The sequence below is a fragment of the Schistocerca nitens genome, chromosome 6 (genome assembly GCF_023898315.1).
Source record: "Schistocerca nitens isolate TAMUIC-IGC-003100 chromosome 6, iqSchNite1.1, whole genome shotgun sequence".
NCBI classification, from domain to species: Eukaryota; Metazoa; Arthropoda; class Insecta; order Orthoptera; family Acrididae; genus Schistocerca; species Schistocerca nitens.
This window is the reverse complement of record NC_064619.1, coordinates 708984796-709000998: the sequence shown is the minus strand read 5'-3', so window position 1 is coordinate 709000998 and position 16203 is coordinate 708984796.

The window sequence follows — 16203 nt, the reverse complement described above, 5'->3', positions numbered from 1 at the left end:
CTCAGTTGGTAGAGCACTTGCCCGCGAAAGGCAAAGGTCCCGAGTTCGAGTCTCGGTCGGGCACAGAGTTTTAATCTGCCAGGAAGTTTCATATCAGCGCACACTCCGCTGCAGAGTGAAAATCTCATTCTAGTAATTCACTTGTTCCACACTCAGTACTTATGTGACTATGTTTTCTTCTGACTCCAACCTCTGCTGACCACTATGGAAGAGACAATAGATTTAGAAACATGCAAACAAGAGGAAGAGCCACCAATGACGACAGAAGATGCTTTACAAATATATGCAAAACGCTTCTGGAGAAAAAAATCTTCTTTTAAAGTGCAGTAAATTTAAGACTGGAAAGAAACTGTATATTTGCAAATAAACGCGAAACGTGACTCGTAGAAGTCTTCTTCTAAATTGCATCAAAATTAAGACAGGAAGAAACAATAATAATTGATAGGTAACATTTGTGGTAGAAGGTCACGTAAATAAACACATACAGATGGAAAACAAAATTGCAACACCAAGGAGGAGATGTGCTACATAAATAGCCGTGTTTCTACATCTGAAAAGTGATGTCTGTTCCAATATCGTGCGAGTCGCATAAGAGTGGCGTTAGTAGCCCCACTATGAGGATACAAATCATGTTCGCTTTAAGTACAAGCTGTAGCGGTCGTGAGCGTTAATTACCTTTGAGATTGGATCTGATGAGTTGATTTTATTCAAGAATGACTTTACCGCGGCAAAGACGCCAATGAATTTGGAGGTCGTGTAATAGGGCTACGAGAAGCCGCATGTTCCTTCTGCGACATTGTAGAAAGCCTTGGCAGGAATGCAAAATGGTTCAAATGGCTAAGCACTATGGGACTCAACATCTGAGGTCACCAGTCCCCTAGAACTTAGAACTACTTAAGCCTAACTAACCTAAGGACATCACACACATCCATGCCCGAGGCAGGATTCGAACCTGCGACCGTAGCGGTAGCGCCGTTTCAAACTGAAGCGCCTAGAACCGCTCGGTCACACCGGCCGGTGCAGGGATGTAACCACTATACATGATTCCAGTGATCACGAGAACGTACGGTCGCAAGAAGACTGGCTCCTGGGCGGCCACGCGTCACTGTCGGGAGGGACAACCATCATGTTCGGCGTGAGGCTGTGGCACATCGTACTGCATCTGCAACAGCGGTTTGTACAGCAGTTGGCACCAAAGTGACAAAAGGACCTCTCCGAGCCAGACGCATTGTTGCGCGCATTGCACTGACTCCGAACCACCGCCAGTTGCGATTTTCAGTGGTGAAAGGCGAGAGCTCATTGGAGAGCAGGGTGGAGATCTGTTACGGTTTTTGATGGAAGCTAGTTCTACCTTGGTGCCAGTGATGGCCGTGTGGTGGTTACGAGGGGGCCCACTAAGGCCTTACATCCAACCCGTTTGCGTGGTACACACGATGGACGTTCTCCTGGAGTTATGGTGTGGGGTGCAAGTTCGTATGATAGCAGGAGCATTCTCGTGGTTATCCCACGCACCCTGACAGCAAATTTGTAATTAAACCTAGTGATTCGACCTGTTGAACAGAATTCCAGGGAGTGTTTTACAAGTGGATAACGCTCGCCCAAATACCGCTGTTGTAACCTAACATGCTCTACAGAGTGTTGACATGTTGCTTTGGACTGCCTAACTATTCCTGTACTGACCGAGCAAGTGCAACAGGCTTGGAACTCCATTGTGTGCACCTGCACAACACAATGCATTCACGTTTGTGTCCTTGCATTCAACATTCTCTCGGTTAGGCAGTTATTCTTATATCAACATGTCACATCTGTAGTGCTTACATTAATCTGTGATCTTGCAATGTTAATCACTCGATATGTCACGTAGACAAATTTATTCCCAAAATTTCATTACTGTACTTCAATTGCTTTTTGGTGGTACGATTCTTTCCGTCTGTATAATGTATAGTTTTATTTTTAAACCATTGAAAAATACTCAGCATTAGGTTAAAAATAAAACGAAGAGGAAATACTCTCGTTCCATAAACAATAATAAGGAATTATTATCGTTCCTTTTTGTCTTAAGTTTACTGAAATTTGAAAGAAGTTTCTCGTGAGAACGTTTTTCTTTTGTTTGTCGTGGCAGATCATTTCACTATTGATAAATTTTAGCTGGCGTCTCACCGGGTGGCGCAGGTTTACTCCCTTTGGCGGTTATCGTTGCCGCTGCCTCGCCTAGTCTTCAAAAGCGGCCGCTAGAGTCGCTTCTTCACACACACACATGTTCGTGCTCATGTTCATAGAGTCGTCATGCACGCCTTATTATTTGGCTCTGCGATTTTACGAATAGTGTATTGTTCTGTCTTCTCTGTGTGATTTTGAAGTAATTTGTCTTAATCAGGTGACCAGCGTCCTCTCTCAAAAAATTTGCCGTAATTAATGTTGTTACGGTTATCTAATGTGCCCGGTTGTCACGCATAGCTAAATCAGAGGCCTAAGCCTTATCTAGAACTTTTTGAAACTGTGTTTGTTTTAAAATTCTTATGCGATAAACCTAGCAGTTTCTAACATTTAATATTTGCTTTCACGATGTTATAGAAGCTGGCGGTCTCTTGTACCACTATTTTCCAGCCCCTTTATGCAAGGTGTGAGCTCCAAAAATTCAAATGGCTCTGAGCACTATGGGACTCAACATCTTAGGTCATAAGTCCCCTAGAACTTAGAACTACTTAAACCTAACTAACCTAAGGACATCACACACACCCATGCCCGAGGCAGGATTCGAACCTGCGACCGTAGCAGCCCCGCGGTTCCGGACTGCAGCGCCAGAACCGCACGGCCACCGCGGCCGGCGCTGTGAGCTCCAGTTTTTTTAAACATTAACAATTGTATACCAATAAGATTATAACAATGAGAAGTCTTTGCTGTTAGATTTAGACAGACCCACCTTCCATTTCAAAGCGGTGGGTTACTCTGTACTATTAATGAAATAAATAAATAAATAGTAATTCCTTCTTCGAAGAGCTTCCCTCCTGTAGTTCTCTGCTAGCGAAGCTTATTTCCTAGGGCTTATCAACGTATTGGAAACGCTCTATAGGTGCAAACATGGTCAAACCGTAAGTTTACATGTAGTACAGTGCAGTCATTTATCTTTCTTGTTGTTAACAGCACTTGCCGCGTGGTCCTGGCTTACTTGCAGCCTTGTGCACGGCTTTCGAGCATTTCCTATCGCGGCTTGCTGTTTGTTTGCAGTCGCGCGATCTGGCTGCCTGTGTTCAGGCTCAGTATCTTACGTTATCTGACTTGCACTGTAAATGAAATTTTGTTTTTGTCCTAGAGGTCACTGATCTACTGGATTCAAACAAGAAATTTTCCCTTTAATTTTTAATACGTATTGTTTCCTTTTTGTGTGTAATCCTTTTGAGGAACTGCCTAATTTTTTTTTTTGAAGAAATTTATCTAAAACTGTTTTAACTATTTTAACGGGGTTGTTTATTTAAAATTGTTTAATTGAAAATTTTTAAAAAGGGCCAGTATTGTTAAGGTCTTACTTCTTCAACTGGTTTGAGGTTATTATTATCGGATTTCAACGGCTGTCTCATTCACTATTTTAAACGCCTTCATGTTTTTAATGCCAAATCAACTTCAATTTTCTCAACTACACTCCTGGAAATGGAAAAAAGAACACATTGACACCGGTGTGTCAGACCCACCATACTTGCTCCGGACACTGCGAGAGGGCTGTACAAGCAATGATCACACGCACGGCACAGCGGACACACCAGGAACCGCGGTGTTGGCCGTCGAATGGCGCTAGCTGCGCAGCATTTGTGCACCGCCGCCGTCAGTGTCAGCCAGTTTGCCGTGGCATACGGAGCTCCAACGCAGTCTTTAACACTGGTAGCATGCCGCGACAGCGTGGACGTGAACCGTATGTGCAGTTGACGGACTTTGAGCGAGGGCGTATAGTGGGCATGCGGGAGGCCGGGTGGACGTACCGCCGAATTGCTCAACACGTGGGGCGTGAGGTCTCCACAGTACATCGATGTTGTCGCCAGTGGTCGGCGGAAGGTGCACGTGCCCGTCGACCTGGGACCGGACCGCAGCGACGCACGGATGCACACCAAGACCGTAGGATCCTACGCAGTGCCGTAGGGGACCGCACCGCCACTTCCCAGCAAATTAGGGACACTGTTGCTCCTGGGGTATCGGCGAGGACCATTCGCAACCGTCTCCATGAAGCTGGGCTACGGTCCCGCACACCGTTAGGCCGTCTTCCGCTCACGCCCCAACATCGTGCAGCCCGCCTCCAGTGGTGTCGCGACAGGCGTGAATGGAGGGACGAATGGAGACGTGTCGTCTTCAGCGATGAGAGTCGCTTCTGCCTTGGTGCCAATGATGGTCGTATGCGTGTTTGGCGCCGTGCAGGTGAGCGCCACAATCAGGACTGCATACGACCGAGGCACACAGGGCCAACACCCGGCATCATGGTGTGGGGAGCGATCTCCTACACTGGCCGTACACCACTGGTGACCGTCGAGGGGACACTGAATAGTGCACGGTACATACAAACCGTCATCGAACCCATCGTTCTACCATTCCTAGACCGGCAAGAGAACTTGCTGTTCCAACAGGACAATGCACGTCCGCATGTATCCCGTGCCACCCAACGTGCTCTAGAAGGTGTTAGTCAACTACCCTGGCCAGCAAGATCTCCGGATCTGTCCCCCATTGAGCATGTTTGGGACTGGATGAAGCGTCGTCTCACGCGGTCTGCACGTCCAGCACGAACGCTGGTCCAACTGAGGCGCCAGGTGGAAATGGCATGGCAAGCCGTTCCACAGGACTACATCCAGCATCTCTACGATCGTCTCCATGGGAGAATAGCAGCCTGCATTGCTGCGAAAGGTGGATATACACTGTACTAGTGCCGACATTGTGCATGCTCTGTTGCCTGTGTCTATGTGCCTGTGGTGTTGTCAGTGTGATCATGTGATGTATCTGACCCCAGGAATGTGTCAATAAAGTTTCCCCTTCCTGGGACAATGAATTCACGGTGTTCTTATTTCAATTTCCAGGAGTGTATTTTGCAAAGGAAACCTGTTGTTACGCAAAAATTATATAAAAATAAATGTTGTCCAAGGATAAATAATGTTAGTTAAAGCCGGCCGAAGTGGCCGTGCGGTTCTGGACGCTACAGTCTGGAACCGAGCGACCGCTGCTGTCGCAGGTTCGAATCCTGCGTCGGGCATGGATGTGTGTGATGTCCTTAGGTTAGTTAGGTTTAATTAGTTCTAGTGCGCCGAGGCTGGTGGACCGTCTACGGACGACGGTCGATGACGTCGCAGTGCGTTGCACAGGCCTCCTTTATTTAGGAGGTGCTGCTTTAGGTCGCACGAGGCGTGTGCTCGTCCACTTGGAGAATTTCGATACCGAATCACGTGCATAGGGAGTAGATGCAGAATAACTACCGCTCACTCGGGTCGTTACTGAGGTGCAGCGCTCTAATATCCTCTCTACTTGGACCATCGTCAGTTACTTTACTGCCCAAAGAGCAAAACTTCTCGTCTACTTTCTGACACTCTTATTTCTACTAGCATCGCCTGATTAAATCCGACAACCCCCTATTCATTTTCGTGCACGAGAAATACATTTTTTTCCCCTCAGTGTAGACTCAGAAAGCATGACAAAAAGTAACAGGGAAAACAGTGGTTTCCTTAGCGGGTTTCTATGCCATCTCTGACAAAAATAGAGAGCGCTTACAAAGAGTGCATGCTGCGCCTACGGTGTTAGGCGAGGAGGGCAGCCACACTGCCGCAACGCAGAGACCAGCGGGCTGCGGGAAAGGCAGCCAGCACCCGCATGGAGCCGGCAGGTTTAAGGGCTTTGGAAGGGCTGAGTCGCCGTCCAGCCGGCCCTGAGCAGGATCGCTGCCTGCGAGAGCTGACAACCCGCAGAAGATAAAATGGCTGGCTGTGGACTCTGTGGGGGAGGTGCGTGGTGAGTGTGGAGAGGCGGGCGGTGTGTAGGCAGGGGAGAGGAGGGCGAGGTGTGCTGACTTTATAGAGTCTGCTGGACCAGAGTAAATTTGTGTATCTTCAGCAGATACTGTCACCATCCATTATCAAGGAGAAGACTTGTAAAACTACCGTAGGCTACTATAGACTACGGTAGTTTACTGACAGACTTCGTCATTTAAGATCGCATGCGCATTGCCTGTATGTTAGGTGTGTAGCATGCCTATCGGGCGCTACCGCATTTCCATCGATTTCTTTGCTCATGCGACCAGTGTCTTACTAGATTCCCCTAGAAACCAGAGGCGGTGAACCGCCTAGAAACTGACTGAGGATGCAAGGGGTCACATAACTTATGGAAAATTTTTGTTCTACATAGTTATACTTCTGTTACTTAAAGGTAACCAGTATTTACAGCAAAACTGTAATTGTCATTGTTTAGATCAGGTTTTACTCGAGAATTGTTCCTGTGCAACGTGAAACACAGGGATGTTGAAGCACAAATTAAAGAAAAGAAAAGCTTCATCATGTAACGCTGGAAAAAGCAATTTCCTCGCCCAGCTTATATAAAACATGTTTCTGTCATTCATTACACTGGACTCGCATTCGGGAGGACGACGGTTCAATCCCGTCTCCGGCCATCCTGATTTAGGTTTTCCGTGAATTCCCTAAATCGCTTCAGGCAAATGCCAGGATGGTTCCTTTGAAAGGGCACGGCCGATTTCCTTCCCCATCCTTCCCTCACCCGAGCTTGCGCTCCGTCTCTAATGACCTCGTTGTCGACGGGACGTTAAACACTAATCTCCTCCTCCTCTGTCATTCATTTACAACTTTGTCATTTATCCATAATAACAGCGAACTCTTGTGTTTAATCATGATGAAGAAGATTCTATTGAGTACAAAATAACAAAAATAATTATGTATTGTTCATGTAAACTACACTTGCATAAAAAATTATTGCTTTGGTTACATAAAAGTACGGAAGAAATGGGATCAACTAATTTTTATTACTTGTAATATGTAATTTATAGCCGGCCAGGGTGGCCGAGTGGTTCTAGGTGGTACAGTCTGGAACCGCGCGACCGCTACGGTCGCAGGTTCGAATCCTGCCTCGGGCTTGGATGTGTGTGATGTCCTTAGGTTAGTTAGGTTTAAGTAGTTCTAAGTTCTAGGGGACCGATGACCTCAGAAATTAAGTCCCATAGTGCTCAGAGCCATTTGAACCATTTTTTTTTTTTGCTATTTATATTTTGTAAGGACACGAAATACCTATTTTGTAAGGACATGAAATACCAATGAACGAACACTGAAAGATATGCAGTTCTAATTATATGGAAAACAAATAAACAAAGAGAAGTCGTCGGCACCTGATTTCTATCTCACACATTCGTTGATGTTTCTTTCCCCACGTCTGCTACCAGTACTACCGATAACCCCACCATTTACTACATCATTTAAGCACTGTACCGAAAGGACTGAACCGTACTTTCGGTAGAGTGCAACTCTTCCAAGGGATTGAACCCTACGTTGTTTCAGATTGGCACTACGTACCTCAGTCAGAGTTGTAGACCAAGATTTAAAATTTTCTGCAACTGGTATACGCACAATCAACAACAACATGTTACGGTAAATCTATCGTCAACCCGAAGGCTGGTTCGCTAATCATGGTCCTGTACAAGATGGTATTCCCTTGCTTTCGTTTGACCTCTGAACCGACTCACACAACCAGGACACACAGTGTAATGTGGCGATGAGTTATGTAGCAACTCGACATTTTTCACGTTAGTAAAATATTGCCAGAGGTGAAAAATGAGACAAATGAAAAAAAAAAGAAACCGTAGAGCGACTTGGTACTTGTAATGATGCACTTTGTTATTCCATATAACAACATCTCTCAGTTTTTCCTGCTATACCTCTGTAACATGTTCGTGGAGAAACATGATTTTAATTGGCAGTGTAGGAAGAACGAGCCACTGTCTTCGCACTTTTGGTTCAAATGCTTCAAATGGCTCTGAGCACTATGAGACTTAACATCTGAGGTCATGAGTCCCCTAGACTTAGAACTACTTAAATCTAACTAACCTAAGGACATCACACACATCCATGCCCGAGGCAGAATTCGAACCTGCGACCGTAGCAGCAGCGCGGTTCCGGACTGACGCGCCTAGAACCGCTCGACCACCGCGACCGGCTCATTTTTTGGGTCTGTGTGCTGGTATGAAGAGCGAAATGTGTGCAAAGTGCTACCACAAGACGAAGCAAGGAGCGAGTGTCTTTACTTGCGATGGAGAAGTGGGTCAGCACTTTGCAGTCGCGCTTTGCGGATGCTGTGGACTCCAGAGAAGACGATGCCTGACGACAATGACCTAGCCCCAGAATAAATGAAGCTACACTACGTAATCTGTGACTTACTTGGTTACTGTTTATCATTAGATGACTAATCATGTCTACGAGCATATTTTAAATGAGAGGTTTGCTCATTCTATGTTGTTATGGTTCATGAGAAACTGAACACAGAAGAGTTCTTTAAGAAGTGCTTATATGATTTCGGAGCTGGTTGCTAGAGAATACGAGCTCCGATACAGCTCTCTACCCGCTGGAGTTGGAAATAAAGTCCACGGTACAGCAAATGCCAAGGCATAGCAAGACCACGGAACTGGCGAAAAGGCGACCGTACTAAGATATTCAAGGTCCACGATGTCACGAACAGCAACAAGGTGAAATCACTTCATGAAATAGGTAGCCTCAGTAAGGGTAACATAAACCTGAATAACTTCAGACAGAACCCAGGACCTATGGCAATACACAGAGCCTAAGAGTCACACCACAATGTTTTATGAAGGAAATATACCGGATCTCTCTTCAAATGGAAATCGTCTTAAGCGATCTTATGTGAAATATGAAAAAAAGTTGTAAGTCTCGTATGGCATGGTAGTCTAGGATATCCCGTGTAATGGATTCAGTCGCCTGTTGGAAAAGGTGTTATTACTCAACACACATTCACCCCTTTCCTTGCGAATATATTACAGTTGTGACATATTTGTATATGGGTGGTGCAGTTGAATGTATAAACATAGAACCATTTTTTCATGCACGGTGTGCTTTAAACACGGCTGCACGCGAACAGTTTACTTATCCGTTTCGCAAATATTAAAATTGCTACACCACGAAGATGACGTGCTACAGACAAACAGGAGTTGACCGTTGTTGTGATGCCTCGTGTAAGGAGGAGAAATGCGTACCATCACGTTTCCGACTTTGATAAGGATCGGATTGTAGCCTATCGCAATTGCGGTTTATCGTATCGCGACATTGCTGCTCGCGTTGGTCGAGATCCAACGACTGTTAGCAGAATATGCAGCCACGTCTCGATCCCTAAGTCAACAGATGGGGACGGTTGCAAGACAACAACAATCTGCGCGAACAGTTCGACGACGTTTGCAGCAGCATGGACTATGAGCTCGGAGACCATGGCTGCGGTTGCCATGGTGTACTCAACGACGAACCTGGGTGCACGAATGGCAAAACGTCATTTTTTCGGATGAATCGCGGTTCTGTTTACAGCATCATGATGGTCGCATCCGTGTTTTTTCGACATCGTCGTGAACGCACATTGGAAGCGTGTATTCGTCATCGCCATACTGGCGTATCACCCGGTGTGATGGTATGGGGTGCCATTGGTTACACGTCTCGGTCACCTCTTGTTCGCATTGAAGGCACTTTGAACAGTGGGCGTTACATTTCAGATGTGTTACGACCCGTGGCTCTACCTTTCATTCGATCCATGCGAAATCCTACATTTCAGCAGGATAATGCACGACCGCATGTTGCAGGTCCTGTACGGGCCTTTCTTGACACAGAAAATGTTCGACTGCTACCCTGGCCAGCACATTCTCCAGTTCTCTCACCAACTGAAAACGTCTGGTCAATGGTGGCCGAGCAACTGGCTCGTCACAATACGCCAGTCATTACTCTAGATGACCTGTGGTATCGTGTTGAAGCTGCATGGGCAGCTGTACCTGTACACGCCATCCAAGCTGTGTTTGTCTCAATGCCCAGGCGTATCAATGCCGTTATTACGGCCAGAGATGGTTGTTCTAGGTAGTGATTTCTCAGGATCTATGCACCCAAATTGCATGAAAATGTAATCACATGTCAGTTCTATTATAATATATTTGTCCAATGAATACTCGTTTATCATCTGCATTTCTTCTTGGTGTAGGAATTTTAATGGCCAGTAGTATATATATATATATATATATATATATATATATATATATATATATATATATATATATATATATATATATATATATATAAGGGTAGGGCCACTGGCTTTACTGGCGTTCGGGCCAATGGGTCGAAGAATTTGCGAAATGGATAAGTAAACTGTTCCCGTGCAGCCGTGGTTAAAGCACACCGTGCATGAAAAAATGGTTCTACGTTAAACCGGCATCGAGGCAACTGTGGTGCACCACAGGCCATAGAATACAAGGATGAACGACGGCTGAAGAGATATGTATGGGCGAGTAGATGTCCAACTATTTAGCAACTGACCTCCCAGATGAACCAAAGAAGCTAGCAACTGTGTTTCCTGAACGACAGTTCAGCGAATGTTGCTGCGCAGTGCCTCCGCAACAGGCGTCTGGTTCATGCACCCATACTGAGTGCTGTTCATCTGATACGAAGGCTGGAAGTTGCATGCCAGTACCGCAGCTGGACGTCCACTGAGAGGCGACAGGCGGTCTTTTCAGATGAATTACGTCTTATGCTTCATTGGCCTGTATGGCCCTGCCACTGTCATCGTAAGGGCCCAGGCCGGATGAGGCAGCGTTATGGTCTGGTAATGTTTTGGTGGCGTTCCAGGTGTGATCTCGTCGTTCTGTAAGCCACAGCGGATCAGCATAAGTATGGAACTATCCTTGACGACCATGTCGAGCCCTACATACAGTCTGTTCTTCCTCGGCACGATGGCGTCTACCAGCAGGACAATGCAACGTATCTCACAGCTCATAGTGTACGTGTGTGGTCCGAAAAGAATAAGGATGAGTTTCCCGTACGCCCATGGCAACCAGACTCCCCATATTTAAACACAGTCTAGAATCTGTGGACCACCTCGTCGGGCTGTTCGCACTATGGTCCTCTACCGAGTAAGCGCAGCTGTCCATGGCGGTGGAGTCTGCTTCCAGAACCTCACTGACTCCCTTCCTACACGTCACGCAGCGGTTCACACTGCGGAAGGTGGTTATTCAGGCTTCAAACAGGTGGTCACATTAAAGTGACTGCTTGAATTTTCTAATGTTTGAGAGATCAGAAGGAACGATCTGTTTTACTTGGTGAAAAGTTTCTGAGTCAAGAATATGTACATATTTCTTTATTTACAACAACCCGTTTCGACAGACTTTGCTGTCATCTTCAGGTCTTCAAATTTTTTTTTTTATATAACGTGTTCATCTTGAGATGGAACTTCATGCCAAGTTGTCTTGGTAGTGTATATAATGAATTACACTATACAAAGGTTTGTCATAAATAAAACATTTAAAATAAAAAAAACGACCTCTTACACATGGTCATGCCCATATATGTAGTGCTCACCGATGACTACGACGTGAAAATGACAGTACACAATAAAATGCATCATAGCACATCTATTTACGTTAGCTGGACATGTTCTAATCACTGAAGATCCACTTTATATGGCGTATAAGGTAAACTGGACTTTAAATGTTGTATTGATGACAAACGTTTGTATATGTGCTACATCTTATCCACAAACATGGCATTGTAACTTGAAGTTCCAATACAAAATGAATACGTTTCATAAAAAGAAATTTGGATGCCTGAAGATAACAGCAAAGTCTGTCAAAACCGGTTGTTGTAAATAAAGGAAGTGTGAGAAGGGGGTGGGTGGGGGGGGGGGCGATGAAACACAGTGCCAGCACATAACCCTACCCCTCTCGGTCGAATAACACCAAGGAGTGGGGGGAGGGGGGGGGTCGCGGAGCTTAACGTTTCCATCCTACGCACATGAACAGTTTCAGATGCTCTCACTCCGTGAGACACTGCGCAGAGGCTTGGGATTTAAGCCAGAACAACGATGCGAACTCTGGTGACCTGGAACTTTACGCCCTTACCTCTCCTCTCCATGTCGGCCAAATACTGGCAGTGAAAATTTCATCCCGCACGAGGATCAGAACCGGCCTACCTGCAAATCGAGCACCACCGCACAGGCGTGCCTTACTGACCTCGGTTACGGAGGGGGCAAAGGTCAGGAGTACCCGCACGAACAGTGGCACGCAGCTGCAGGAAACCTTAAGAGCATAGTTATACGACAGTTGTTAAGAGTAAAATTTTTCGCGAATAAGTCACTAAAAAACTGTGACAATACTGTTATTCACATTCACAGTTGAATATAACCAGATTAACGTGCAACGGCGTCTAGTAAACCTACTATCTTCACTGAAGCAGTGTCACTCTAAAGTGGTGGTCTGGTTTTCTGGTTTTCTAACCTGTGCGTTGCTGCACAGTGAATCGACAGTCATTTGTGTGTAGCCAGAACGAGGATTCGTCATCACCGATTACAAGGATGTCAACTGTTCACAACAGTTACACCAATCATCTGGTCGCCGTTTCGTTCCTAATAGTGATCAAATAGAGATCTGAAATAAGGTAGATAAAATACGTGTTGGTTATAAAACCTTTAATTCTGAAACGATCAAATAACTTACAAGGATGTTTGATACAGCCGTGAATGCAGTATATATTCAAGTTTTATTTCCGCCTAACATTGTTAGTTGCAGATGTTCCCGATAGGTGACATGCGCGAATGAGTTATTCCAATAGTCATCACAGAATCATGTATCGGGCAAAGTGTTCAGTGACGAAGCACACTTCTATACCTGCGGTAAAGTTAATCCGCATAATGTCTGAGTATGGGGTGAGCAGAAACAGCGTAACGTAATCGACGATGTAAGAAGAAAGCCTAAGGTAAACGTTTTTGGCTCTGTAAGGTGGAAAAAGACGTACTGTCTTTTCTTTTCTTCCGAGTTAACTGTAACTGGCACGTCGCACCTGCTCATGTTTGAACATTATCTAACGCCTCAGTTTCAACTGGATACGGGTAAAGAAATTATTTTCCAGCAAGACTGCGCGCCACCACATTACCATCGTGAAGTCGTAGCTTATCTCCGTAGGAATGTGCCGGCTTGGATTGGAAGTGGGGGAACAAATTCCTCGCCGCCACGATCACCTTTTTTAACTGCAGTGCACATCTGTGTGTGGGCTACATTAAAGACAGAGAGTTTGTTCCTCCGCTCCCGGGAAACGTTGATGAGCTGCGAGAAGGGATAACTCAAGCAGTTCTACCATATATCGAGACTTTCTTCATAGGATTTGGCAGAAAAGTGATTAGAGACGGGACATTTGTCGCGACGCAAAAGGTAGCCGCATAGAACATTTATAAATACACTGAAGAGCCAAAGAAACTGGAGCACCTGCCTAATATTGTGCAGGCGCCCCGCGAGCACGCAGAAGTGCTGCAACTCGACGTGCCATGGATTCGATTGATGTCTGAAGTGATGCTGGATGCAACTGAAACCATGAATCCTGCAGGGCTATCCATAAATCTGTAGCAGTACGAGGGGGTGGAGATCCCTTCTGAACAGCACGTTACAAGGCATCTCAGTTATGTTCGATAATGTTCATGTCTGGAGAATTTGGTGGCCAGCGGAAATGTTTAAACTCAGAAGAGTGTTCCTGCAGCCACTCTGTAGCAATTCTGGACCTGTGGGATGTCGCATTGTCCTGGTGGAATTGCCCATGTCCGTCGGAATGCACAATGGACATGAATGAAGGCAGGTGATCAGACGGAATGCTTACATACGTGTCACCTGCCAGAGTCATATCTAGACGTATTGGGGGTCCCACATCACTCTATCTGCACCCGTCTCTCACTATTACAGAGCTTCCACCAACTTGAACAGTCCAGTGCTGACATGCAGGGTCAATGGATTCATGAGGTTGTCTCCACACCTGTACACGTCCATCCGCTCGATACATTCTGAAACGAGACTCGTTCGACCAGGCAACATGTTTCCAGTCATCAACAGTCCAATGTCGGTCTTGACGTGTCCAGGCGTATGTAAAGCTTTGTGTCGTGCAGTCACCAAGGGTACACTAGTAGTGGCCCTTCGGATCCGAAAGCCCACATTGACGATGTTTCGTTGAATGGTTCGCACGCTGACACTTGTAGGTGGCCCAGCATTGAAATCTGCAGCAGTTTGCAGAAGGGTTGCACTTCTATCACGTTGAACGATTCTCTTCAGTCGTTGTTGGTCCCGTTCTTGCATGGTCCTTTTTCGGCCGCAGCCATGGCTGAGATTTGATGTTTTACCGGATTCCTGATAATCATATTACACTTGTGAAATGGTCGCACGGGAAAAATGCCCCCTTCTCGCTACTTCGGAGATGCTGTGTCCCATCGCTCGTGTGCCGGTTATAACAACACGTTCAAACTCACTTAAATCTTGTTAACCTGCACTGTAGCAGCAGTAACACATCTAACAGCTGCGTAAGACACTTGTTGTCTTATATAGGCGTTGCCGAGCGCAGCTCCGTATTCTGCCTCTTTACACATATCTGTCTGTATTTGAATACGCATGCCTATACTAGTTTCTTTGGCGGTTCAGTGTAAAACGTAAAGCCATACCAATTTCATTGCTGTACCAAACATTTCTGTAAGTTATTTAACTTTTTCACAATTAAAGATTACTTTTATATAAATTATTTATCAATACCCTGTAACTACACCCCGGGGAGTCGGGGCGGTTGTTCTTGGCCGATAGCGAGAGGAAAAAAATGATACCATTTGAATACCTTTTCACGATCGCTAGGATCGCTAATTCTGAACTTGCTGGAAACTTTGGATCGCTGTTGTTTCTTTGTAGTCGCTACCAACCTTAGGGATTTTATAATACTCTTTCTAATACAATAGTAAGCATTACATTGTCAATGTGATTTTACGCTATACATTCGTTTCGAAATAAGTGATTAAAAACTTTCTGGCCCATTACAAGCGCTATCTGAGTCTACTTAGAGAAGTTGTTTTATGATGTATAGTTATTAGTGTGTCACTTCTAATCTACTCTGCACGTTATACGTGTGAAAAGCAGCACTGCGTGACGAAGGCGACGGATGTTTCTCCTCCCTTGCATCCTGCACAAGATTCTGTTGGCAGTCCAGGAAGAGTAGGCAAATAGTGTGTGACTGACAGTGCTGCCACTTAGACCATAGATGAAGTAGTCTCCACATGACGTCACCATGCTGAATTCATCATCTCGACCACTGGACAGATAGGGACCTTCTGTAGACTGATAGTTCAGCAAACGTTAGGCTTTTTCAACGCGCTTTGGGCCTCCTGTGCGTTACGTAAATAGCTACTTCCGATTTCACTTAAAGTTATTCCAACAATTTCCGGTTGGATTTTGTACAGTTAAACTCTGGCTCTTTAGTGCGCGGTTCGTTTTTATTGTTTTTACTTCTAATAAATTTTGAAGTAATGTATTTCTTAAAGATTCTTACCTATTCATTTTAACTGATTGTCATTTTCCGTTTATTTATATTCACTCCTGGAAATGGAAAAAAGAACACATTGACACCGGTGTGTCAGACCCACCATACTTGCTCCGGACACTGCGAGAGGGCTGTACAAGCAATGATCACACGCACGGCACAGCGGACACACCAGGAACCGCGGTGTTGGCCGTCGAATGGCGCTAGCTGCGCAGCATTTGTGCACCGCCGCCGTCAGTGTCAGCCAGTTTGCCGTGGCATACGGAGCTCCATCGCAGTCTTTAACACTGGTAGCATGCCGCGACAGCGTGGACGTGAACCGTATGTGCAGTTGACGGACTTTGAGCGAGGGCGTATAGTGGGCATGCGGGAGGCCGGGTGGACGTACCGCCGTATTGCTCAACACGTGGGGCGTGAGGTCTCCACAGTACATCGATGTTGTCGCCAGTGGTCGGCGGAAGGTGCACGTGCCCGTCGACCTGGGACCGGACCGCAGCGACGCACGGATGCACGCCAAGACCGTAGGATCCTACGCAGTGCCGTAGGGGACCGCACTGCCACTTCCCAGCAAATTAGGGACACTGTTGCTCCTGGGGTATCGGCGAGGACCATTCGCAACCGTCTCCATGAAGCTGGGCTACGG